General features: G+C 45.1%; 1 protein-coding gene and 1 non-coding gene across 5 annotated transcripts in view; one reads left to right on the top strand and one right to left on the bottom strand.

Moving 5' to 3' along the window:
- The window catches only part of astn2 (astrotactin 2), a 1,598,826-nt gene that overhangs the window by 269,370 nt on the left and 1,302,136 nt on the right, over positions 1 to 27,320 (top strand). The window lies entirely within an intron of this gene.
- On the bottom strand, positions 25,843 to 26,027 carry LOC145358450 (U2 spliceosomal RNA). Its single transcript, XR_013889474.1, has one exon. It is a non-coding gene; the product is annotated as a U2 spliceosomal RNA (small nuclear RNA).

The following is a 27,320-nucleotide window of genomic DNA, read 5'->3' as shown; positions in this document are numbered from 1 at the left end:
TCCAAATCATTAATATAAATGACTAATAACAGTGGGCCCAGCACTGATCCCTGAGGCACACTGCTGGTCACATGCCTCCAGTTTGAAAAACAACTCTCTACAACCACCTTCTGGCTTCTGTCAAGAAGCCAGTTTTGTATCCAATTAGATACCTTACCCAGGATCCCGTGAGATTTAACTTCATGCAACAACCTACCATGCGGTACCTTGTCAAAGGCCACAATCGTTTTGATTTTTATATAAACCAATGACCTGTCTATATGCTGACCCTTGATGATATTGCCCAGAGGCATGGTGTTAGTTTTTGTCTGTGACACCAATGACACCCAACTCTCCTTCACCACCAGCTCTCCCAACTCATCCACTGTCGCTCATTAATCAGCTGCTCGCCCAACATCCAGCTCTGGAATAGCAGAAAGAAATCTTCTTCAATTCAAATATGAGAAGAATGAAGCCATTGTTTTTGGTTCTTGCTCCAAACTCTGCTCCCGAATTATTGATTCCATCCTTCTCCTTGGCACCAATAATTAAGCCAGTGTGTTCATCTTCTGAGGTCGGAATGTTATGGCCATTGACACCAGCAGGATTTTCCCATCCCGCTGCAGTGAATGGAGATTTGGCTGGGTGCCAAATTTTCCAATTTCATTGTAGCGGGAGTGTGGCACGAATGGACAATAAGCCCTTGGAGTCACTTTTGAAATAAGCTTCAGGTCTCATGTTCATGCCATCTCAAAGATTACATTTTTCTAACTGCATCTTGACCTCATCCCTGTCTCAAGGTCATCTGTTGCTGTCAATCTTATCCATACCTTCCTTACCTTCAGATTTGACTATTCCAACACACTCCTGGTTACGTGGTCTGCCACAATCTAACCTCTGTGAATTTGAGGTGATCCAAAACACGGCTATCTGTATCTTACCTCACAGTGGGATGGGCCGAAGGGCCTCTTTCTGTGCTGTACAACTTGTTGACTCCCTGACTCGTGTTGTGTTCTAAGCTGATGTCACACAGAAGGTTGTCCAAGATAAATTCTTGGGGGCTGCAAGAGGCACGTGAATAGGAGCAGGAAGAGAAAACATTGCAGGTGATTCCCCAAAAATAAAATTGCATTTATATAGTGCTTTTCATGTCCTCAAGACTTCCCAGAACTCTTTGGAGCCAATGAAATACTTTGAAAATGTAGTCACTATTGCAATGTATTGGCAGTGTGATAATGACCAGATTTGTGAGGTTAATTAAAGGATAAATATTGACCGGAACACTGGGGTTAACCCTCCTGCTGTTGTTCAACATAGTGTCACCGGCGCGTTTAGTTCCACTGACTAGGTAGGCAGGTAGTGCCTCGTTTCAACATCTCACCCAAAAGCAGCACCTCTGACAGTGCAGTGCTCTTGCAGCCCTGCATTGAAGTGTTAGCCTTGAATTTTTGCAGTGAGGTAGGACTTGAATCTGACTCAAAGGTGAGAGTGCTCACCAACTGATCAAGGCCAACACTCTGACTACAATTTAATAAATACGAATGTATCCAAACCAGTGTAGGCCCATCCAGCTACACAATAGTAAAAAGGCATTGGAGGAGAATGCCATGGTCAATGACGCCAAAGGTTGCAGGCATGCCAAGAGGGCCGGAGAGACTATCAGCACTATCCTGTAATGGTTGGGGGAATGGGGTCAGCACCATCCTGTAATGGTTCAGGAACGGGGTCAGCACGATCCTGAAATGATTGGGGGAATGGGGTCAGCACTTTCATGTAATGGTTCAGAGAATGGGGTCAGCACAATTCTGTAATGTTTGGGGGAATGGGGTTAGCACTCTCCTGTAATGGTTCAGAAATGGGGTCAGGACCATCCTGTAACGGTTGGGAATGGGGTCAGCACCATCCTGTAATTGTTGGGGTTGGGGTCAGCACCATCCTGTAATGGTTGGGAATGGGGTCAGGGTTATCCTGTAATGGTTTGTGAATGGAGTCAGCACCATCCTGTAATGGCTTGGGAATGCGGTCAGCGCAATCCTAAAAGGTTGGAAATGGGGTCAGCCCCATCCTGTAATGGTTGAGGAATGGGATCAGCACCATTCTGTATTGGTTGAGGAATGAGATTAGCACTATCCTGTAATGGTTGAGGAATGGGATCAGCACCATCCTGTATTGGTTGAGGAATGGGGTCAGCCCCATCCTGTAATGGTTGAGGAATGGGATCAGCACCATTCTGTATTGGTTGAGGAATGGGGTCAGCCCCATCCTGTAATGGTTGGGAATGGGATCAGCACTGTCCTGTAATGGTTGAGGAATGGGATCAGCACTATCCTGTAATGGTTGAGGAATGGGATCAGCACTGTCCTGTAATGGTTGAGGAATGGGATCAGCACTATCCTGTAATGGTTGAGGAATGGGATCAGCACTATCCTGTAATGGTTGAGGAATGGGGTGGTAAGCACTATCCTGTAATGGTTGGGGAATGGGATCAGCACCATTCTGTATTGGTTAGGGAATGGGGTCAGCACCATCCTGCAATGTTGCTATTTGAACAAAAGGCAGAACCACTGTTGTTACTGCTATTGCAAAGGACCAGCAATCTAACTCTCAAAATTCAGATAGGACAATCTAAATCCCAAAGAGGTTATTTTTACTGAGCTGTCTTCCCCAAGGGAGCCATCTAATCTTCTTTGCTTCCTGTACCATTTCCCATCTCTCCTCCTCTGGTATTTATCTAACTCAAATTATTTATTAGTATCACAGGTAGGCTTATATTAACATGTCAATGAAGTTACTGTGGAAAAACCTCTGGTCTAATCCCTATCTAATCCCTTCCCGGACAACTCAGCTGAAATGAGCAGCTGTGGGGTGAGATACTCAGCAGGCTCACAGCCTCTGTGGAGAGTTCCCGTGGGGAGTAAGCAAATCGCCTGTCGTAGTGAGCGTATTTCTTTCGATCTCACCCGTTACATTAATAGAAGTTATCCTGTTTCCTTACATTGGTCCAAATGAAGGATAGTTGACATGAGCAAACGAACTGTTGCGTTTGATTGGGACTAAGCAAGTGTTAAAGAGATGTCAAGCTTTATTCTCTGCAGGAGAGGCCTTGAGCTCTTGGATTTCGGAACCCCTGATCTATAATGAACATCCTGTACCCACAGTGCTGCAGATACGGTAACACATTAGGATGTTGGCGTTGAAGTGCAGTTAGTGCAAGAAAAAAAGAGAAGGAAGCTGCTGTGTGGAACATGGCGCCTGGTGTCATATTCTTTGAATGCCACCAACCAGCAGTAATTACAGTAGCAATTACTGGAAGGCAAAGACCCCAGGACATGACAGAGAAAAAAATAAGATATTTTGAAACTGGCTTGCAGAACAGTCATCAAAGATAAGACGCTGCTTTTCATCCTCCTGGAAACTTGTGAATATACTGCTGTGTGGGACTGTCTTGCCAGATTCAACAGATTTGAGAGGACAGACTTTAATCCTTCAGCTCAACCCAAAATACAGACATAGAATCCCTACAGTGCAGACGGAGGCCATTTGGTCCAACGAGTCTGCACCAACTCTCCAAAAGAGTGTCCCTCCAGGTGACTCAAGAACATCTTCCCTGCTGCCATCAGACTTTGAAATGGACCTACCTGATTTTAAATTGATCTTTCTCCACGCTCTAGCTATGAGTGTAACATCACATTCTGCACCCTCCCCTTTCCTTCTCCCACATATTCTACGAATGGTACTTTTTGTCTGTATGGCGCGCAAAAAAACAATATTTTTCATTGTATCAAACTAAATCAAATTCCCTCCACCCTTTCTCTGTAATCCCGCACATTGCACAAGGCCTAATCCATCTAATCTACACATATTCGGACACCGAGGCGCAATCCAACATGGCCAACCCACCTGACCCACATCTTTGGAGTGTGGGAGGAAATCAGATCACCCGGAGGAAACCCACGCAGATATGGGAAGAAAGTGCTGACTCCACACAGGCATCCAAGACCGGAATTGAACCGGTGTCCTTGACACTGTAAGGCAGCAGTGCAAACCATTCTTTACCAAGAAGCAATCTTGATTGCATATCTACTGACCCGACACAAGAACTATTCATTGAAACTATTTTGGACATCAGTGAGGTACACCAACCTTTATGACCTGACTGGTAACACTCCTTTCGGAATAACATACGAAGCACCTGCCTCAGAATTTGCCTGTGTTACAGCAGTTCAGGGATCCTCGGTAATTTAAAATGGCAGTGATAGCTTTGGTTGAACATAGCTATCTCTTTACAATCATGCTTCTGTCGTTGAAATAGAACTTTAAGGAATGACCAAGGTTTCAGATGAATTAGCAGGAAAATGCATCATTTGGTGCATATTTATATAAACCAGAAAGGTCAATTTGGTCAATCTCCAAAAGTTTGTCATTTGCTTTGTGCAATAAAGGAACATGTGTTGTTTATGGGATTGATCATGACTCTGCAAGGTAAATATCCTGTCCCGCAGATGAGACATTAAACCAAGAACTTGTCTGAACTCTCAAAAATCCCTTTCTCTATTGAAAGAAAAAGAATGGAGTTCTCCCAGTGCCCGCGCTGATCATTAGCCCACAAGGTGGTCTTCTCTGGGCTACTGCCTGAACCGAGTGCAGACGGGCGTAGGGTTGACAGGATAAAGGAAGTGAATGGGTGGCTCAGAGATTGGTGTGGGAGGAATGGGATCGAATTTATGGGGCATTGGCACCAGTATTGGGGTAGGTGGGACTTGTTCGGGCGGGATGGGGTTGGTCTGAATCGTGCTGGGACCAGAGTGCTGGCGAATCGAGTAAAGAGGACTGTAGACAGGGCTTTAAACTAATTAGGGGGGGGGAGGGTGCGAGGGTAGGTGATGTTAGGAGGTCTACAGTTAAGGATAGGGTACAGGTAAGGGAAGAGGCTGAGGATGTCCCAAGTGGTGGCGTTACGGCAAATAGGGTCCAGAAGAAGGCTGGGATGAAAGCGCTTTATCTGAATGCACGAAGCATTCGGAATAAAGTGGATGAGCTGGTGGCGCAGATCGACACAAATGGATACGATCTGGTGGCCATTACAGAGACGTGGCTGCAAGGTGACAGGGACTGGGAGATGAATGTACAGGGCTATCAAGTGTTTAGGAAGGATAGGCAGGAGGAAAGAGGGGGTGGCGTAGCTCTGCTGATTAAGGACAGCATCAAGGTGGTAGCAAGGGATGATATCGGAGCCAAAGAGCAGAAAGTGGAATCGTTGTGGGTGGAGATTAGGAACAGCAAAGGGAGGAAGACGCTGGTGGGTGTCGTCTATAGGCCCCCGAATAATGATCTGGAGGTGGGGCGGGCTGTTAACGCGCAAATAAGTGCGGCGTGCAGGAATGGGACGGCAGTAGTTATGGGGGATTTCAATCTGCATATTGATTGGTCGACCCATGTTGGACGAGGTGGGCTCGAGGAGGAGTTCTTGGAATGCTGCCGGGATAGTTTCCTGGAACAGTGTGTGTTGGAGCCGACGAGGGAGCGAGCTATCTTGGATCTGGTGCTATGTAATGAGGCGGGTAGAATTAGGGACCTTGAGGTGAAGGATCCTCTTGGAGAGAGTGATCATTGTATGGTGGAGTTTCTGGTGCAGATGGAGGAGAATAGGAGGAGAAAGTGGGTTCCCGGACACGTGTCCTTTGTTTGAATAGAGGGGAGTATGGTGGGATGAGAGAAGAATTGGCGAATGTGGACTGGGGGAGCGCGTTGGAAGGTAGGTCTGCTGAGGAGCAGTGGAGGATCTTTAAGGAGATCTTTCTTGGTGCTCAGCAGAAATTTATTCCGATGGTTAAAAAGGACAGTAGGAAGAGAGGTAATAAGCCGTGGATAACGAAGGAGGTGAAGGAAAGTGTTAAATTAAAAGCGGAGGAATTTAGAGTAGCTAAGAGCAGTGGGCGAGAAGAGGATTGGGAAAGGTTTAAATGTCAACAAAGATTGACAAAAAAGTTGATAAAGGAGGGTAGAAGAAGCTATGAAGCTGGGCTAGCACTTAATATAAAAAAGGATAGCAAGAGTTTTTATAAATATATAAAAAGGAAGAGGCTGGCTAGGGTGAACGTTGGTCCCTTAGCGGATGAGAAAGGGGACCTAGTGGTAGGGGATGGGGATATGGCGGAGGTCTTGAATAACTTTTTTGTTTCTGTCTTCACGGAGGAGGACGTGAATAATTTGCCGGGTGTTAGCGATGGAAAGGTGGTAGGACTGGAGGGTCTTAATGACATTACTGTTACTAGAGAGGTGGTGCGCGACAGACTGGAGGGGCTGATTGTGGACAAGTCCCCAGGACCGGATGGAATGCATCCGAGGGTTCTGAAAGAAATGGCGGAGGTGATAGTGGATGCCTTGGTGGTTATTTTCCAAACGTCGCTGGATTCCGGGGAAGTGCCGGAGGATTGGAAAACGGCTAATGTTACGCCGTTGTTTAAGAAGGGTGCCAGGCAAAAGGCGGGGAATTACAGGCCGGTTAGTTTAACGTCTGTGGTAGGTAAAATGTTAGAATCCGTCATTAAGGAGGAAATTGCGAGGCATCTTGAAGGGAATTGCTTGATAGGGCAGACGCAACACGGTTTCATTAAAGGGAAGTCGTGTCTGACAAATTTACTGGAGTTCTATGAGGATGTGTCTAGGGCGGTGGATAGAGGAGAGCCGGTGGATGTGGTCTTTCTGGATTTTCAGAAGGCGTTTGATAAGGTACCTCACAAGAGGTTACTGCAGAAGGTCAGAGGACATGGAGTTGGGGGTAGGGTGTTAGCGTGGATAGAGGATTGGTTGTCAAATAGGAGGCAGAGAGTGGGGGTCAATGGGTGCTATTCGGATTGGCGGTTGGTGACTAGTGGGGTGCCCCAGGGGTCGGTGCTGGGGCCTCAGCTATTTACCATTTATATAGATGATCTGGAGGAGGGAACCGAGTGTAGGGTGTCGAAATTTGCTGATGACACCAAGATTGGGGGAAAGGCAAATTGTGTGGAGGGTGTGGAGAGTCTGCAGAAGGATCTAGATAGGCTGGGCGAATGGGCCAGGAAATGGCAAATGGAATTTAATGTTGGCAAGTGTGAGGTGGTCCACTTTGGTAGGAAGAATGGTAGGAAGGACTATTACTTACGTGGCGAAAAACTGCAGCAGGCGACGGTGCAGAGGGACCTCGGGGTCCTTGTGCATGAGTCGCAAAAACCCAGCCTGCAGGTGCAGCAGGTGGTCAGGAAGGCGAATGGGATGCTGGCCTTCATAGCGAGGGGGATTGAATATAAAAGTAGGGAGGTCTTGCTGCAGCTGTATAGGGCATTGGTGAGGCCGCAGCTGGAGTACTGTGTGCAGTTTTGGGCGCCGCACCTGCGCAAGGATATTTTGGCCTTGGAGGGAGTGCAGAGGAGGTTTACTAGGCTGATACCGGAGTTGAGGGGGTTGAGCTATGAGGAGAGGCTGAATAAACTAGGCTTGTACTCGTTAGAGTTTAGAAGAATGAGGGGAGATCTCATTGAGACGTATAAGATGATGAATGGGATGGATAGGATAGAGGTGGAAAGACTCTTCCCGCTCAAAAAAGACAGTAGGACTAGGGGGCACAGCCTCAAGATAAAGGGGGGGCGGTTCAGAATGGAGTTGAGGAGGAACTTCTTCACTCAAAGGGTGGTGAATCTCTGGAATTCTCTGCCCGTTGAAGTGGTGGAGGCTGCCTCGCTAAATATTTTTAAGAAGCGGGTTGATGGGTTTTTGATAAGAGAGGGGATTAAGGGTTATGGGGAGAGGGCGGGAAAGTGGAACTGAGCCACGACAGATCAGCCATGATCTTATTGAATGGCGGGGCAGGCTCAAAGGGCCAGATGGCCTACTCCTGCTCCTATTTCTTATGTTCTTATGTTCTTATGTCCTTGTCTTAGAGCAGAGAACAGGGAGAGGGACCTCACCAAGGTGTACAAAATTATGCGGGCTACAGACAGGGTAGACAGGCAGGAAACTTTCTCTTTAGCAGAGGGGCCAATAACCAGGGGGCATGGATTTTAAGGTACAGAGCAGGGTATTTAGAGGTGACTTGAGGAAAATATTTTTCACCCAGGCGGGAATCTGGAACTCATTGGCTGAAAGGGTGGCAGAGGCAAGAACTCTCATAACATTTAAAAGCATTTAGATAAGCACTTGGAATGCCATAGCACACAAGGCTATGGTCCAAGTGCTGGAAAATAGGATTAGAACAGATAGCTGTTTGGTGGTTGGCACTGACATATTGGGCCAAAGGGCCTCTTTCTGTGCTGTAATGATTCTATGGCTAAGACTCTATATCACAATCTGTCATTAATCTCATTATTTTTGAGAGACACTAATTGCCATTTAATTGCTGAATTTCTCTACTTTGCAACAGTAGTTTCACTTTGAAAGTACTTAATTGCTTATGAAGAGGTGGCCTAAAGTTGATGAGATCTCCCTAATTTAGTATTCAGATGTCTTCCTTTCAAAATAAGGATTGTTAAATATCACAGATGGGATTCTCCACTCGCACTCATTCCTAAACCTTCCTGAGATCAATGGATCTTTGTGTGGTCCGCTCCCCCTGCCTGCTATGATTCCCATGGTGGGCAGGACAGGGGAGTTCCCCTCCATCTCTGTCCTTTGGAATAAATACCAAAAATGCTAGAAATATTCAGCAGGCCAGGCAACATCTACGGAGAGAGAAACAGTGTCGATGACCTTCCATCAAAACTGGGAAACGTTAGAAATGTAATAGGATTTAAGCAAGTAAAAGGGTGATAGGCTGGAAAAAGACAAGAAAAGGAACCTCTGTGGAAGACAGGCGAAATTAAACCACAAAAGAATTGGTGGTTCAGGGTGAAAGGACAAGTAAATGAGATGGGACGAGTAAAGAAGCAAAAGATGTGTCTTGAGGAGGTGTATTTAGCAGACTGATGAGCAGATGGCAACTGGCATATTGCAAAGTAAAGCACAACAAGGCTAAAATCAAAACATTCAAAGGAAGAAAAAATGGGGGCAAAGATTACAGTCTGAAATTGTTGAATTCAAGGTTGATTCCAGTAGGCTGGAAAGCATCTAATCATAGAATCCCTACAATGCAGAAGGAGGAGATACTGCCCATCGAGACTTCACTTTCAACAATCCCACCCTGGTCCTATTCCCAGAACCTGATGTATGAGACTTGCTAATTCCCCCTGATACTAAGGATCAATTTAGTACGGCCAATCCATCTAACCTGCACATCTTTGGACCGTTTGAGGAAACTGGAGCACCCGGAGGAAACCCACACAGACATGGGGAGAAGGTGCAAACTCTGTACGGACAGGAACCCAGGTCTCTGTTGCTGCGAGGCAGCAGTGCTAACCACTGTGTGTTCATCACCAGATGAAGGAGCAGCTTTCCAAAAGTTCACAATTCCAAATAAACCTGTTGGACTTTAACCCAGTGAGCCTTCTTACTGTAGCATCTAGGAGAGGTATGTATTTTCCATCACAAGGTTAAACTCATGAGATTATAGTTTCCATGGTTGCAGATCATACAGATAGATGCAGTGGAGGCTTTTCTAAACACATGAAAATTTTAAAAAATCTGTGGTCTCTTAAGGACAAGGACTGCACAGCATGCAAGAACACAAGAGATACTGAATATTTTCCATCAGCTTTTACAAAAAAAAATCATAGAACATGCATGTGCACTTGGCAGACATGAAAAATTTGTTTGAGGCCACTGTGGAATAACAATTGGTTCTGAAAATATTCACGGAACCTAAACATGAAAAGTCACAGGGCTCTGAAGGCAAGGACCTTTAGTTGTTGGGAGATGACAGAGGAGGGAAATATGACCCGGCCACACATTTCCATTCCACTTTCAAATGGCTTTTTTTTTTGCCGAGGGATTGGACCTTTGCCAAGATAACACTTTAACTGAAGAAGGGAGAGGAAGTTAGATTGCATTACTATAAACCAGAAAATCAAAAATAATCTTTGGTGAGAAGTATCAAAATCAGCAATTCAAAATAAAATTAGCAAGCATTTAATCAAGTGCAACCAGTACACATTTGTAAAAGGCAAGTTGTGTTTGATGAAGGTAATTGTTTTCCTTTAAGAAGTGGCTTTTGAATTGTTTAAGGGAATGCAGTCGATGAAGTGTGGATTGATTTTCAGAAGATGTTCTCTTTGGTGTCTCATAAAAAAAAACATTGTGAGTAAATTCTGCCTTATAATATAAAACATAATGTGATATAATGGATAGATAGGACAAGAACAAAGAGCTTGGAAGTTGAGTGTTTTCCCAGATTGAAGAAAATTGGAAATTAAATTTCCTGACAGTCCATAAAAAACACATGGTTTAGTAAACAGTAAAGCAGAATGAGTAGACAAGTGGCAACTGTAATGTAATGTGGACAAGTATGAGGCATATATTTGGGGAGATAAAGAAGGAATAAAAGCACACACTTGATGATGGGGTGGCTGGGTGGAACAATGGTTAGCACTGCTGCCTCACAGCCAAGGAGCCGGGTTTCATTCCCGGCTTGGTTTTCTGTCTGTGCAGAGTCTGTACGTTCTCCCTCGGTCTGCATGGGTTTCCTACGGGTGCTCCGGTTTCCTCCTATAGTCCGAAAGACATGCCGTTTAGATGCATTAGCCATGCGATATTCTCCTTCAATGTACTCGAACAGGCTGTGGCAATTTTCACAGTAATTTCACTGCAGTGTTAATGTGAGCCTACTTGTGACACTCATAAATAAACTTTAGACTTTAGAAATGATGCTGAAGGTTATGAATGAATAGATAAACAGAGTTGTGGTGAACAATGACAGAACCAGTGAAAATACAAATACAGGTAGATCAAAAAAAAACTGGGAAGGAGCAGCTCAAAGGGCCAAATGACGACCTCCTGCTCCTATCTGTTTCTAAAACATAAAAAGGCTAACAGATCTTATCTGGGGAATTGGTGAGGATTTCCAACCATCACAGAATGACAAGAGGACTTAGTAGAAATAACTTGATGCAGAAGAGAGTTAAAGTAGGGGCTGGTCTGTTACACAGATTGGTTGAGGCAGAGGCCCTTAGTGGAAATCTGGATATATATTCAAATACAAAGAAGGAAAAAGATAATGTGAAGGAAGCAAAGTTATGGGAATGGGTCTCCTGTATTAGCATCTTTCAAATCTTAATTGACATGATTGTAATTCGTTTTGAATTCAATTAATTTTGAGATAAGCGCCTTTCTCCAATCATTTGGCAACAAATTTATAGAATGATACAACACAAGAGGCCATTCAGCCCATCGTGCTGCTATTGGCTCTTTGATAAAGATGTTCAAACAATGCAACATTGCTCCTCTCCCCATGCCACTGTTACTCCAACAGGGGATCAGCTGTCACATCACATCACATTCGCCAATCTTAAGCTATCCTCCTTCCATCCACTGCAGCCCCTCTGAAACCGCACTGTCATGTCTGTCATCCAACTGTGTCCAATTCTGCTGCCCTTCGCTTTGCCTTCTGGCAGAAATCTCTGCAGCTTTTCAACTCCAATCAAATTGCTGAAATACGGACATCTTCTTTGCTGGATGTTGTCTTTTGCTCTTGCAATTTCAAGAATTTCTTTGTTGTTATTATGGCCTGTATCTGAAATTTGTACCACACACCTTAGCATCCGCACTTCAAAAGCCTGTATTACCTTCCATTGATCTTCACTTGTAGAATCATAGAATCCCGAACAGTACAGACAAAAGGAGGCCAGTTGGCCCATCGACCCTGCACTGACAACAATCCCACCCAGGTCCCGTCCCCATAAGCCCTCCTAATCTCCTTGACACTCGGGGGCAATTTAGCATGGCCAACCAACCTAACCCACACATCTTTGGACTGTGGGAGGAAACCGGAGCACCTGGAGGAAACCCACACAGACATGGGGAGAATGTGCAAACTCCACACAGGCAGTGATTCCGAGGCTGGAATTGAACCCGGGTCCCTGGCGCTGTGAGACAGCAGTGCTAACCACTGTGCCACTATGCTCCCCAGGTTTCTGAGGTATACAGGAAAGTGGATAGAATGTAACATCTTATGAACTTTTCCTTATTACAAGCCTGAGTATTCATAGAACATAACATAGAACACTACAGCACAAACAGGCCCTTCGGCCCACGAGTTGCGCCGATCACATCAACACCTACCAACCTACAGACCTATCTATAACCCTCAATCTCATTAAACCCCATATACTCATCCAGAAGTCTTTTAAAAGACCCCAGCGAGTTCGCCTCCACCACCACTGACGGCAGCCGATTCCATTCACTCACCACCCTCTGAGTGAAAAACTTACCCCTAACATCACTTCTGAACTTCCCTCCTTGCACCTTAAATCTGTGTCCTCTCGTAGCAACCATTTCAACCCGGGGAAATAGCCTCTGAGAGTCCACCCTATCTATTCCTCTCAACATTTTGTAAACCTCTATCAGGTCGCCTCTCAACCTTCGTCTCTCCAGGGAAAAGAGTCCCAGCTCCCTCAACCTAACTTCATAAGGCATGCCTCCCAGTCCAGGCAACATCCTTGTAAATCTCCTCTGTACCCTCTCAATAGCTTCTACATCTTTCCTATAGTGAGGCGACCATGTTGACAACGCGTTATGCATCTTCACCAAATTGCTTTTGGCTATCTCTTATCCTCTTCGTAATCTCAGTATTGCATTAGCAATCTTCTGTAATCATTTGTCCTAAATATATATTTATCTACTTGTTCCAATATAACACATCTACTTCAATCTTCACTCTGGTTTCTTCTAATATATTCCTTCTAACTACCATTGGGTGGCACAGTGGTTAGTGCTGCTGCTCACAGCGCCAGGGATCCAAGTTCAATTCCCGGCTTGGGTCACCGTCTGTGTGGAGTTTGCATGTATTCCCCATGTCTGCGTGGGTTTTCTTCGGTTTCCTCCAAAGATGTGCAGGGTAGGTGGATTGGCCATGATAAATTGCTCCTTAGTGTCGGGGGACTAGTTAGGGTAAATGCATGGGGTAATAGGGATAGAGCCTGAGTGGGTTTGTGGTCAGTGCAGACTTGATGGGCTGAATGGCCTCCTTCTGCACTGTAGGATTTTATGATTACCATTGTTTGTGTCTGTTTGGCTTTGATACTTATTCCACATTTTAAAATTCTGAAATTTACATGGTCCACCATATTTTGTAGGACCTCTGCTAATTCTTCAAATAGCCCTACCAAGACCATGGAATTCTTTTCTTTCAAGTTTGAATATTGCTATTGAATCTGCCTCCACCTCCTCTTGTGGCTAGATCACAGCAACTTGGTATATTTTAAAAATCATTTTCCCCATGTGATCTCTGGTTTGTGAGCATGGATTGTGCAGTGTACTATCACTGGACGAGTAATCCAAAGACCTGGGATGATGCTCTGGGGACCTTGGTTCGAATCCCACCATGGCAGATGGTGAAGTTTGAATTAAGTAAAAATCTGGAATTAAAGGTCTACTGATGACCATGAAACCATTGTAGATTGTCGTAAAAACCCATCTGGTTCTCTAATGCCTTTTAGGGAGGGAAATCCTTATCTGGTCTGGCCTACATGTGACCCACAGCAGTGTGGATGACCCTTAAATGCCCTCTGAAATGGAGGGCAATTAGACATGGGCAATAAATGCTGGCCCAGCCAATGAAGCCCACATCCCTTGAGTGAAATAAAAAAAACATCTTGAATCTGTTTCTTCTGAGACTGAAAACAATCTTTCCTTAGTTTCTCAATCGACATGATTCATCATTTTGAAAACCTGTTTCTTCATTTAACCTGCTGTGCTCCAAGGAGAACAACTTCACCTTCTCCACATGACTGAACTCTCTCATCCTGTCTTATAAATCACTTTTCTGCATACTCACTATGGTCTGTTGTCATCCTACCAGTTGAGACCGAATCTCACCAAAGATGTGCGGGTTGGGTTGATTGGACATGCTAAATTGCCCCTTAGTGTCCCGGGATGGATTAGTGGGGTAAATATGTGGGGTTATGGGGATAGGGCTGGGTGAGATTGTTGTCAATGTGGGCTTGGTGGGCTGAATGGGCCTCCTTATGCATTGTAGGGATTCTATCATTATATTCAGTCTTTTCCCAAAGAGTTTGTCTGAAGAATAGTTTTAGACTTTGTTACTCTCTTAATAAAGCAATAAACTTAATAGCAGCCTTCACAACCTCTCCGACTGCCTTCAGGCATATGTGAACATATACCCCCAAGTTCCAGTTTCTGTGTCCCTTTTAAGATTATACCAATTATTCCATATTGCTGCCTCTCATTTTTTCTGCTTGTACAAAGGGAGATCAAATTAAAGTATACAAGATGATAAAAGGTATGGATAAAATAGATGTGGAGTGGATGCTTCCTCTCGTGGGGCATTCGAGGACGAGAGGTCATAGTTTTCGGATAAGGGGTAACAAGTTTAAAAAACTGTTTCTCCCACAGGGTTATGAATCTGTGGAATTCATTATCCCCAAGTGTGGTGGATGCTGGGACAGTGAATAAAATTAAGGAGTTAGATTTTTACTTGGTAATGGGTTGAAGGGTTATGGGGAGAAGGCAGGAAAATGGGGATGAGGAGCCTATCAGCTACGATCGAATGGCGGAGCGGACTCGTTGGGCCGAATGGCCTAAGTCTGCACCTCTATCTTCTAACACTTCCTACCTTCTTGTACCAAATTCTTGTCTGATGATGCTTATCACTGTTCAGTTGTTGTTTACTACATTTCTGAGTTTAGTGTCTTCGTAAAGTTTAAAACTGTGGCCTGTATACCTGAGTTCAGGTCACTGTACGTATCGTGAAAAAGTAGTCCTAAAAGTGATCTCCAGGGAACACTACTGTCGATCTCCCTCCAGTCTGAAAAACATTATTCTCTGCATTGCTTTTATGTTGGCTGCTAATCTATTCCCTGGACTGTCTCTCTCATTCATTTCCTCTATATTCAGCTTGTTTCTCTATTGTATTATTAACCTTACATTTGTCATTATTACCCTTGTTCTCAGCGAGCTATTTAAAATATTCACCAGGGCATCATACACAACCTTTGCCATTTCTTTCACTACCTCACCATCAATTAAATGTCATACCGGTGCCTCTTCCACCTTGAGTCCATTTCCCAGGAGATAAGTTAGAACGTACTGGATTTGCAATCCTACAACTTTTAATTTATTCAATCTCGACATGTGGGCATTGCTGGCAAAGCCAGCATTTATTGTCCATCCCTGAGTGCCCTCTCGAAGATGGAGGCAAACTGTCTTGTTGAACCATTGCTATCTGTCTGGTGAAGGTACCCCACACAAGACCAGGGTAGAAAACCATGGGCCCTGGTGCTTTGCCTGGTTCCAGGTCTTTACCCTGCCAGCCCCTGCTCCATTTAACCCCACTCCATCACTCCCTATGCGTGTCCAAAATGGGAACCTGTTGTTACAGTGAGATTGAAATGATCTATTTTATTTTAGCAAAACTTCTGAGCTTTTGAGCCTTCAGGGCTCAGTTTTACCATTTTGATTCTAAGGGCTGAAGGTACTTGAATCTGGGAGTGTTTTAGATCCAAGTTTTAGACCTGTTCTCCCCTTACGCATCCTGCCTCTGAATTGCGCTATAGAAGTTTGTGGGCAGGGCTTGTCATGCCGGAAACACTGCTGCTCCGATCAAAGCTCTCACCGTGCATGCGCAGTAAAATAAATAGAAAAATGCTCCCCTGCTGCATTGCTCCCAAGCCTGATAATCCCTCTCTCTGGCCCGCACAGACATTGCCTCACCCTCACAACGTAACTGTCCTCCTCACTCTGTCCCCCCGCCACCCTCTCCATTACCCAGACCAATCGCGACCCCCTGCCTCCCTTCCCCTCACCAATCGTACACAGAGTGGCAGCAAATACCCCCCCCTCCCCCCCCCCCCCCCCCCCCAGAGTGCCATCTGACCCACCTTTACCATCCCGCGCACCTCCCCCCACTTCCACACCAGAGAGCGATCTGACCCACCTCTCACCTCCCCCACCACCAACCTGAGCCAGAGAGCCGCCGGAAGCTCTGAGCTTACCTCCTCAGGAGCTGGAGCGCCTGAATCGGACGGGCCCCTTGCAGACCATGTCCGTTTCGCGCCAAATCTGGACGGGCGAAAGCGGTGGTGAAAGAGAGAAGGGCCGGTTAGTTTGGGCACCCAGCCCATTAAGTCGCGCCCATTTCTGGTGTGGCCCAGATGGCGGCCATTTTTGGCGATTGGTAAAGGGGGAACAGGCGCTTGGGTAGGTGTGGATCACTCTATTCGCCTCACGCCCGACTTTACCAAGTTTTCACTCCCAAAAACAGATGCAACTTGACGGTAAAATCCAGCCTTGTGTCTCTGCTTAGAAACATAACAAAAGTTTTCAGGTTTTAGTATGACAGCCGCAGCTTTGTCAGAAAATTAAACAGAGCTTGATCATTCATACTGTACAGCCAACTTCACTTCTGTGAACCCAGCCCTGGGCAATATCGGGACAGCAATATCAAAAAGACTTGAACCTTAAGCATTGCAACCACATTCAAATCCCTATGTACAAATGGAAATGTCTTCAAGTAACATGTTCTGATGGCCTTACTCCCAATTTTAAATATGGCAAAATCTTCCAGTGAATTAATACCAATCAATTCACCTACAAGAATGTGCTATTTCTGTCCACACAACAAAAAAATACTCTTTGCGTTGAGTGAAAACAGTTTTTCCATTCAAGTTGAAATGAGCCACGCTTACAAATGCCCAGCATGGAGCGTTACAGCATTGGGACAAAGTACTGCAGATGCTGGAAATCTGAAATATGCTGGAAATACTCAGCAGGTCAGGCAGCACCTGTGGAGAGAGAGAATCAGGGTCAACAGTTCAGCTCCACGACCTTCACTCATTCTGACAGAATTGCTGACCTCTGTTTTTCTCTGCACGGACTCCGCCAGACACGCTGAACATTTCCAACTCTTTCCATTCCTACTGAGGCAAAAATTACCTGTTTTCCCCACTCTCCAAAAACACCATCAGACTCTTGTGAACCTCTCATTTCCTTCAGCAAGAAACTCAGCAGCGGTGGCCCGCGATCTGGTTTGGCACAACCTTAAACCTGAATTCCAAAAATAAGTTACGAAGGAAATATAAACAACTTGCTGAGCAAAAAAAAATCAATACATTGATACTTTTTGAACTTCTTGAAAACTAAGAATAAAAGTTCCCAATTAAGATCTAGATCCGGGTGTGTAGGTGCACAGGTCACTGAAATTGGCAATGCAGGTGGAGAAGGTAGTCAAGAAGGCATACGGCATGTTTGCCTTCATCAGGCAGCGCATTGAGTTTAAAAATTGGCAAGTCATGTTGCAGCTTTATAGAACCTTAATTAGGCCACGCTTGGAATATAGTGTTCAATTCTGGTCGCCACACTACCAGAAGGATGTGGAGGCTTTGGAGAGCGTACAAGAAAACATTTACCAGGATATTGCGTAGTATGCAGAGCATTAACTATGAGGAGAGGTTGGAGAAACTTGGTTTGTTGAACGATGGAGGTTGAGGGACGACCTGATAGAAGTCTACAAGATTGTGAGGAGCATGGACAGACAGGATAGTCAGAAGCTTTTTCCCAGGGTGGGAGAGTCAATTAATAGGGGTCATAGGTTTAAGATGCGAAGGGCGAGCTTTAAAGGAGATGTCCAAGGCAAGTTTTTGTACAGAAGGTAATGGGTGCCTGGAACTTGCTGCCAGCGAAGTAGTGGAAGTTGATACAATATTGGCATTTAAGGGGTATCTGGACAAATACATGAATAGAATGGGAATAGAGGGATATGGTCCTTGGAAGGGTTGGGGGTTTTAGTTCAGTCAAGCAGTAGGAATAATGGTAGGAAGGACTATTACTTACGTGGCGAAAAACTGCAGCAGGCGACGGTGCAGAGGGACCTCGGGGTCCTTGTGCATGAGTCGCAAAAACCCAGCCTGCAGGTGGTCAGGAAGGCGAATGGGATGCTGGCCTTCATAGCGAGGGGGATTGAATATAAAAGTAGGGAGGTCTTGCTGTGGCTATATAGGGCACTGGTGAGGCCGCAGCTGGAGTACTGAGTGCAGTTTTGGTCGCCGCACTTACGCAAGGATATTTTGCCCTTGGAGGGAGTGCAGAGGAGGTTTACTAGGCTGATTCCGGAGTTGAGGGGGTTGAGCTATGAGGAGAGGCTGAATAAACTAGGCTTGTACTCGTTAGAGTTTAGAAGAATGAGGGGAGATCTCATTGAGACATATAAGATGTTGAATGGGATGGATAGGATAGAGGTGGAGAGACTCTTCCCGCTCAGGAAGGACAGTAGGACTAGAGGGCACAGCCTCAAGATAAAGGGGGGGCGGTTTAGAATGGAGTTGAGGAGGAACTTCTTCACTCAAAGGGTGGTGAATCTCTGGAATTCTCTGTCCGTTGAAGTGGTGGAGGCTGCCTCGCTAAATATTTTTAAGACACGGGTTGATGGGTTTTTGATAAGAGGGGATTAAGGGTTATGGGGAGAGGGCGGGAATGTGGAACTGAGACACGACAGATCAGCCATGATCTTATTGAATGGCGGGGCAGGCTCGAGGGGCTAGATGGCCTACTCCTGCTCCTATTTCTTATGTTCTTAGTATGATCGGTGCAGGCTTGGAGGGCCAAAGGGGCTGTTCCTGTGCTGTAATTTTCATTGTTCTTTGTTCTTTGTTAAGAAGTGCTGAGTAACAAAGCTAACAGATAGAACCTTCTTGTTGTGTTTTCACTTCAGAAGCAGAGCTGGAGAAAGAAAGACCAGGCTGCAAACCCTTGTCACCAGGGAAGTAGAAAGAGGGACAGAGGGTGGGAAAAATAATTGAATTCAACCAACAGTGACCTTCACCTCTGGTGGCGCACACTGCAAGCTGGGGACTTCAGGGGGAAGCTGAGATGGATCACCCAGTCAACTTTTCTAGCTGAAACATTGGTGCAAACGCTCCAGCCTTGTCTTTTCCACTGATGTGCTGGGCTCCCTCATCATTGAGGGAGGGATATTTGTGGAGCCGCCTCCTCCAGTTGTTGTTACTTGTTCAGTGCCATTTCTGACTGGATATGGCACGACTGCAAAAATTTGATCTGATCTGTTGGTGTGGGATTTCTTGGCTCTTGTCTGTCATGCTGTTTGGCGTAAGTAGCCCGATGTTGCAGCTTCACTGGGTTGACACCTCATTTTTAGTTATGCCCAGTGCTGCTCCTGGCATGCCCTCCTGCGCCCTTCTTTGATGGGCAGTCTCTCAGCTAGAGAACATTTTGTGTCCTTGTCCCACTCAATGCTTTTTCCATTTGCTGCTCCCTTGGGGTTGATTCTCTCTGGTTGACTGCACTTTGAACCTAACTGGGCACCCTTAAAATTAAACCCCCTTCTGCAATCTCCTAACTGCGCCTGCTGTCTGCATTTGAGCAGTTATTGTAGAGATGACCCAATTAGTGGGACCACCCTACCCCTCACATGACGCTGACATTCCTGCACAGTCGAAATCCAGGAATGGGCCCAGCCTTGGGGAGCAACTAATTTAAGAAAATTCAGCTCCAGAGCACAAAATTTAGTCAGTTACTTTTGTACCGTACTGAGAGCGTGCTGCACTGTTGTTGTATCTGCTTTTAGATAACACAGTAAAATGAAGGCTTATCTACACCCTCAGATAGGGGGGGTGCAAAAGATCCCCTACCACTATTTTGAATTGGAAGAGTGTTGGAGCAAGGGGCATTCTAGCAGTGTCCCAGCCAATATTTACCCTTCCATCTCCATCACTGAAATGTTCATTATCATACACTGCTTGTGAGAATGTGTACATAAGCAACTGAGATTACAAGGCCATTGTATAACTGCAAACGTTTGGCCGTGTTTCAGTCCCACTCAGGGTGGGAATCATTACGGGTGGGACAGAAAATTTGACGGACATAAGTCTCCCTGTGTCTGCGTGAGTTTCCTCCGGGTGCTCTGGTTTACCCCCCCCCACAGCCCAAAGTTGCATGGGTTAGTTTGATTGGTCATGTTAAGTTGCCCCTTAGTGTCAGGGGGTCTACCAGGGTAAATATATGAGGTTACGAGGATAGGGTCTGGGTGGGATTGTTGTCAGCACTGGCTTGTTGGGCCGAATGGCCTCCTTCTGTGCTGTCGGGATTCCATAATTCCCGGTCCATTGATTTCAAATGGGAATTTCTGGTCCTGCAGTTTGAGAAAGCAATGCAAAATCCCCGCCTTTGCTTTTCTCTCGCCCATTGTGAATGGCCCCACTGGACAGTCCTATTTTTTTCTTATTTTTCTGCGAATATTTGACTGAAATTCATATAATGTGCTGCACTGCTGTACACTTCTGCTGCTGAGTAGCACATTCAAATCATGCTCCGTCTACACTCCCATATGGATGTAACACACTTGAATATCCTCTTTTGGCACTTCAACCTACAGGGCTTTGAATGAAGAACTGGCAGGTAGGATTAAACTGAATATTTTTTCTTCAGCTGGCAAGTTATGTTGTGTCAAAATGGCCTCAGCCTGTGCTGAAAATCTTTCTGAGGTGATCCTGAACATGACACACTGATTGGAACCAAATTGCCTAGATAGGGTGCAGCCTACTGCAGCACTGGTGCGATGAGATTATTCTTTGTCGGAGCACCCGGTTACGAGGGTCCTCACCTTCATTTTCTTTCCAGGCCCTCCTTAGACACCTCTACTTCCCTCATGGTCAAAGGCCTATGTCTGCTGTTGTTGAGGCTGTTCCTTATCTATGCTCAGTTGATGGGCCAGGAAATGGCAAATGGAATTTAATGTTGGCAAGTGTGAGGTGGTCCACTTTGGTAGGAAGAATGGTAGGAAGGACTATTACTTATGTGGCGAAAAACTGCAGCAGGCGACGGTGCAGAGGGACCTCGGGGTCCTTGTGCATGAGTCGCAAAAACCCAGCTTGCAGGTGCAGCAGGTGGTCAGGAAGGCGAATGGGATGCTGGCCTTCATAGCGAGGGGGATTGAATATAAAAGTAGGGAGGTCTTGCTGCGGCTGTATAGGGCATTGGTGAGGCCGCAGCTGGTGTACTGTGTGCAGTTTTGGGCGCCGCACCTGCGCAAAGATATTTTGGCCTTGGAGGGAGTGCAGAGGAGGTTTACTAGGCTGATACCGGAGTTGAGGGGGTTGAGCTATGAGGAGAGGCTGAATAAACTGGGCTTGTACTCGTTAGAGTTTAGAAGAATGAGGGGAGATCTCATTGAGACGTATAAGATGATGAATGGGATGGATAGGATAGAGGTGGAGAGACTCTTCCCGCTAAAAAAAGACAGTGGGACTAGGGGGCACAGCCTCAAGATAAAGGGGAGGCGGTTTAGAACGGAGTTGAGGAGGAACTTCTTCACTCAAAGGGTGGTGAATCTCTGGAATTCTCTGCCCGTTGAAGTGGTGGAGGCTGCCTCGCTAAATATTTTTAAGAAGCGGGTTGATGGGTTTTTGATAAGAGAGGGGATTAAGGGTTATGGAGAGAGGGCGGGAAAGTGGAACTGAGCAGCAACAGATCAGCCATGATCTTATTGAATGGCGGGGCAGGCTCGAAGGGCTAGATGGCCTACTCCTGCTCCTATTTCTTATGTTCTTATGTTCTTATGTTATAAGAGCAGCTAGTCTCTAAGTTCAGGAATCGCCTTCCTTTTCATCCACTGCACTATCATGACCTTCTGTAACACCCTGCCCCCAAGCCCTGATCCTGTCTTAGTGATCATGGAATCATTGAATCCCCACAGTGCAGAAGGAGACCATTTGGTCCATTAGGCCTTCACTAACAATAATCCCACCCAGGCCCTCTCCCTGTGACACCCACACATTTACCCTGCTAATCTCCCTGCCACAAAGGGCAATTTAGCAGGACCAATCTACCTAACCCGCACAACTTTGGACATCTTGGGACATCTTTGGTCCCTCAACCTTCCATCTTGTACACAATATTCTGACTGCAAACTGGCTCACAACTGACTCCCGAGCTGTGATTCTGCCTCCTGCTCATGGGGGTCTTGAGACCCCAGACAGGATTTCACGGCCTTGCTCGGGCAAGTCCGGAAATTCCCACCTGAGGCCATCGGAGATTTCCATTGTCGGACCCTCGCCTGCGCCGATTCCGTGGCAGGTGAGGTGATAGAATTCCGGCCCCCATCCATTCCTCCTGGCTCTTCTAAACAAAATTGCATGCTGCCCTCCCACGAGCCGCGAATTAGTTTGTTTGCGTGCTGAATTACAGCGGCTCGCCACTTCCCAACTACTTTGCAAAATCATAGCACCTTGGAAACACGTGGGGAATCCATCAGGCCACTTGATGAGATCCCCCCCCCCCACTTTGTTCCCAACCCCTGCTGCACTGCGGAAATTCGGCCCAGCACTTGTCCTCTGTTCCAGCCAAGCAAGCAACCAGCGCTCTGTGATATATAATCACCTGCCAGGAATATGCAGTGAAATGACAGTCGCAATTCAGTGAGCTACTTTCTGTTGCTCAGCGGTGTTCTTGCTCCGAAAGAAGATTGCTCTGAATGTGGGATTACTTCATATATTTAATGTGTAACCTGTTGGCATTTATTCAACAAGAATCCTTGTGTAATTCAAGCTGGAAACACATGTTGAAAGGAAAGGAGCAACAGCTCAGTAGTTAACAAAAGGAGGCACAGAGGGAAAATAACAATCTTTATTGACTGATCAGAGATGTTTTGCTGTGAAACTGAACATACAAGAATCTCTTATTGCAGCTTCCATTTTAAATGGAAGTGGATTTTTTTTACTTACTCATTAAGTTATCAGATGAATGACAACCCATTCTTACATCTCTAACTGTTGTTCTCCTTAATAACAAGACAAGTGAGAGAGGTCTAGGATGATTTGCCTGTTCATTAAACCCCTTCATAACATTGCTTCTCTCTTTCTAACCTCCTCCAATCCTATTATTCATTGCAATCTCAGCTTTCCTCCAATTTTGAGAACTTTGTGAATCCATGATTTCCATCAGCATGCCATTAAAAACCGTACATTCAGGAGCCTAAGTCCTGTGCTCTGCTATCGTGGGTGTTTTTGTGTGTATGCCTTTGCTGTCACGTAATGATAGCTATTAAAATGAATGTTTTTTGTTGCACAAGTCAAGTCAAATCTAGCCAGTGATAACCACACTGTCGAGCTTAAGTGAGCAGGACTTAGGAATGGTCTTCAATTCAGTGAAGATTAGGATGCTACGGTGGCACAGTGGATATCCCTGCTGCCTCACAGCACCAGGGACCCGGGTTCGATTCCCAGCTTGGGGCACTGTCTGTATGGAGTTTGCACACTCTCCCCATGTCTGTGTGTGTTTCCTCTGGGTGATCCAGTTTCCTCCCACAGTCCAAAGATGTGCATGTTAGGTTGATTGGCCATGCTAAATTGATTCTAGTGTCAGGGGATTAGCAGGGTAAATACCTGGGATTATGGGAATAGGGCTTGGGTGGGATTGTAGACTTGATGGGCTGAATGGCCTCCTTCTGCACTGTAGGGATTCTAACATGCTCTTTTGCACAAGCTGACTTTTGCCTTCAGCACTTTATCTCTGACTGAGCTGTTTCTTAAGGCTGGCTTTCTCCCTCCCCCGCTCTTCTGCTTTCATGATCAAGCCTGACCACTTGGCTGAGTGTGTTTTTAAAGGAACACGAGAGAAAGGAGGGAAAGTTGGAGAAAGGAAACTCTTCTTGCACACAGAGTTATCCAGGACACGTGAAGCTTCTTGGAGTTCTATCATGCTACAGGGATTGCATATTACAGGTTTCATCTGTCCTATTATTTTGCTTAACTCTACTTATGTTTATATCAATGCTCTTAGTTTAGTTATCAGACGGAATTTGACAACAAGTCACAGAGAGTTATTAGGACAGTTGAATGGAAGCTTGAGCAAAGAAATCAGTTTTACCTTAAAAAGGACACACACACAACACATGCACATGCAACATTTCCTTCAGCCCCTAATCTTTGGTATCCCAGTAATGGCTCTCTCTCTCTCTCAATTTCTCTCTTGCTGCTGCTTTGTCAACACCTCATCTGCGTCTGAACTACATCCTGGCTCAAAGAACTCTGCTTAACAATAGTATCTATTGCAAAGAACACTCTGTTCCCTATTCTTTCCTATCTCTTAGCTGCTGTCCAGACATTGTTTACAAAATACATTTAAGAAATCTGACAACACCAGGTTAAGTCCAACTGTAAAGTACATGACAGTTTGATTTTACCTGTGCAAAAAAAAGCATTCATTTTAATAGCATCTTACTATTTTGTAACAATATATGTCGCATGTGTGCATGTGCATGTATTTTGTGTGTGTCCTTTTTAAGGCTCGTGGTAAAACTGATTTCTTTGCTCCGGCTTGCATTCAACTGTCCTAATAACTCCCTGTGACTTGTTGTCAAATTCTGTCTGATAACTAAATTAAAAGCATTGATAAAATCATAAGTAGAATTAAGCACAGTAATAGGACAGATGAAACCTGTAACGTGCAATCCCTGTGGCATGATAGAATTCCAGGAAGCTTCACGTGTTCTGGATGACTGCCAGAAGAGTTTCCTTTTTCCAACTTTCCCTCCTTACTCTCGTGTTCCCTTAAAAGCACACTCAGCCAAGTGGTCAGGTTTGATCATGAAAGGGAAAGTTTCTGCAGTGTCCAGAGGCACTTTGGAGCAGAGGGCACTGGATAGCTGGAAGCATTACCAAAATTTCCTTTCCCTTGTACAGGGCCTCATTAATGTTAAGTTAATGTGATCAATAAAGTAATATCTCTCCCCACATCTGAAATAGAATCATAGAATCCCTACAGTGCAGAAGGAGGCCATTTGGCCCATCAGGTTTGCATTGATTCTCTGACAGAGTATCTTATCTAGGCCCTTCTCTCACCATAACCCAGAAACCCCACACATTTAACCTGTACATCTTGGGAGACTAAGGGGCAAGGTTACCATGGCCACTTCACCCAATCTGCACATCACTGGACCATTCTATATCATGGGGTGGCACAGTGGTTAGCACTGCTGCCTCATGGTGCCAGGGACCCAGGTTCAATCCCTGGCTTGAGCCACTGTTTATGTGGAGTCTGCACATTTTCCTGTGTCTGCATGGGTTTCCTCCCACAGTCTGAAAGACGTGCTGGTTAGATGCGTTGGCCAAGCTAAATTCTCCCTCAGTGTACCCGAACAGGCGCTGGAGTGTGATGACTAGAGGATTTTCACAGTAACTTCATTGTAGTGCGAATGTAAGCCTACTTGTGACAATATTAAATAAAAATAAATCCTATCATTAAGGTCAACTAATAAAACAAAAGAGAAGTTGATGCATTTATCTGATGAGAAAATGTGATCCCCGGTGTTGAAGCACACATATGCTCCTCCAGCAGTGGGAATAAGGTGAAACCTCTTGCTGGCAGTACAGTGGGGACAAAGGCAGCTCTTATAAATTGGATTTTATTTATTGAAGAGGGTGGGTGGGAATTGCACTCCCGAAGCAATGGCCCTGCCATCTGATTCACACAGTACAAATCAGGTTAGTGACAATAATTACCTTAAGTCATTCCAATTAGCTGTTGCTCCACGCAACCCCAGTCGGGAAGAGAGGTGGAGTGCTTGTTGTTCCATTTCTAGGCTCATAAATTTCTCCAAGCTAGTTTCCACAATGACACACTCATTCTGACTCATTATTGAAACAATTTTTTTAAATTCTTTATTCCAATTCAATCCAATCCAATCCAATTCAGAGACCCAACAAATTGAGACATTCCCGATCCAAGCTGACAAGACAAAGCTCTCACCTCCTGTCTTCGGCTTGATCTACATGGTCCAAGCTGATTGGAGTAGGTATAGCTCCTCCTCCAAGGCTTGATCTCATTTGCATCTTAGCCAAATGTTGCGTTAAAAAAAATTGCTTCAAATGAAGCTAAAATGTAACCTAATGACTTCAACCAAGTACAGCATGTTGATACTACACTTGATCTTAGCCAAAAGGCCGAGAAGCGATGTACTATCTAAAGGTCAATATGGAGACCAAATGAAAGAACAAAGATATTCCACAGGGCTTCCTCTACAAAACCTCAAAGTAATGGTGTGAAATCTCTCTCACCTGAAGTAAACTTGGTATTCATTATCCTCACACACTTTGTCAACATGCAGCTCACAACTTGATACGCGACCTGCTTCGAATGAAATTATGAACTTAAAAAAACTTTAGATAGCAGGAGGTCAGCTGGTGCATCTAGCTGTCCTATCTCGTTACAAAGCCTCTTTCATCCTGTCAGGAGACTCTTCACATCATGGGCATGAAGATAGTTTCATACAACAACAGAAAATAGATCAAAAAGTTCCAGGGTAATTATGGGAGAAAGAATGTCTACAAAATTCCTCTCACGTCCTTCTCTGTTTTCTAAACCAGCCCAGTAGATCACGTTGAACATAACATATTATTTGTACCTATTTGACACGATCTCTGCCCTAGCCAGGGATCATTACAGCTCCTTTTGAATGGTATATGGTGAATCAGCATCCATCACACCAACTGTCAACTTGTACTTTGCATCTACTATTCTCCGAGAAAGTAAGAATTGCCGATCATCCATCTAGTTCTTATATTCTGCATTTTATACACATAGACTATCATTCCTCCTCAACCTAACTCATTAAATCATTCCTCAGTATGCACACACATGACGCAGTCGAAGTGAACCTGACACCATTTACACCGTCCACACACAGTGGGCACTGCGGAGATTGGGATAATTTATTGACCCCTTTAACCATATTTCTTTTGATGTTTTAAGTTTCTTTAGGGATTCTGCTAACGTTGGTGTGGTATCCCGATAAGGAATTACATTTTTAATTCACCCCACGACTTGTTGATTCCGTTTATTTGGTTAATGCAGAGAAGTACATAGAGCAGGTTATCCAGAAAGAACCGAAGTACGCGCAATCCAGTCCGTTCATTATTTTCTGAAGCTCAGTCAAATTGCCCTGTGCTCCATGTATCTCAAGCATATAGTCGCAACTTTTAATTATCTGGGTAGTTAAGATGCTTTCAACCACGGTGTTACCCTTCTGGTCCTCCCCTGAATCTTTTACAAAGCCATACGCATCATTTAAGGGTATCTAAACTAGTCACAGCATTTTACATGAGGTCTTGTACAAAGACAAAATGGTATTTTTTATCACGTAATGGACCGTCCCGATAGCTCCAGCAGATGGCATGGTGTCCAGAAGTTGCTAAGGAAAATTATCTGACGACTAACTATCTTTTCAATAATAACAAAAAGACAATGGA

The sequence above is a fragment of the Carcharhinus amblyrhynchos genome, chromosome 25 (genome assembly GCF_965287045.1).
Source record: "Carcharhinus amblyrhynchos chromosome 25, sCarAmb.v2.hapA, whole genome shotgun sequence".
NCBI classification, from domain to species: Eukaryota; Metazoa; Chordata; class Chondrichthyes; order Carcharhiniformes; family Carcharhinidae; genus Carcharhinus; species Carcharhinus amblyrhynchos.
The sequence above is the reverse complement of the archived record's forward strand: the minus strand, read 5'-3'. Positions and strand labels throughout refer to the sequence as shown.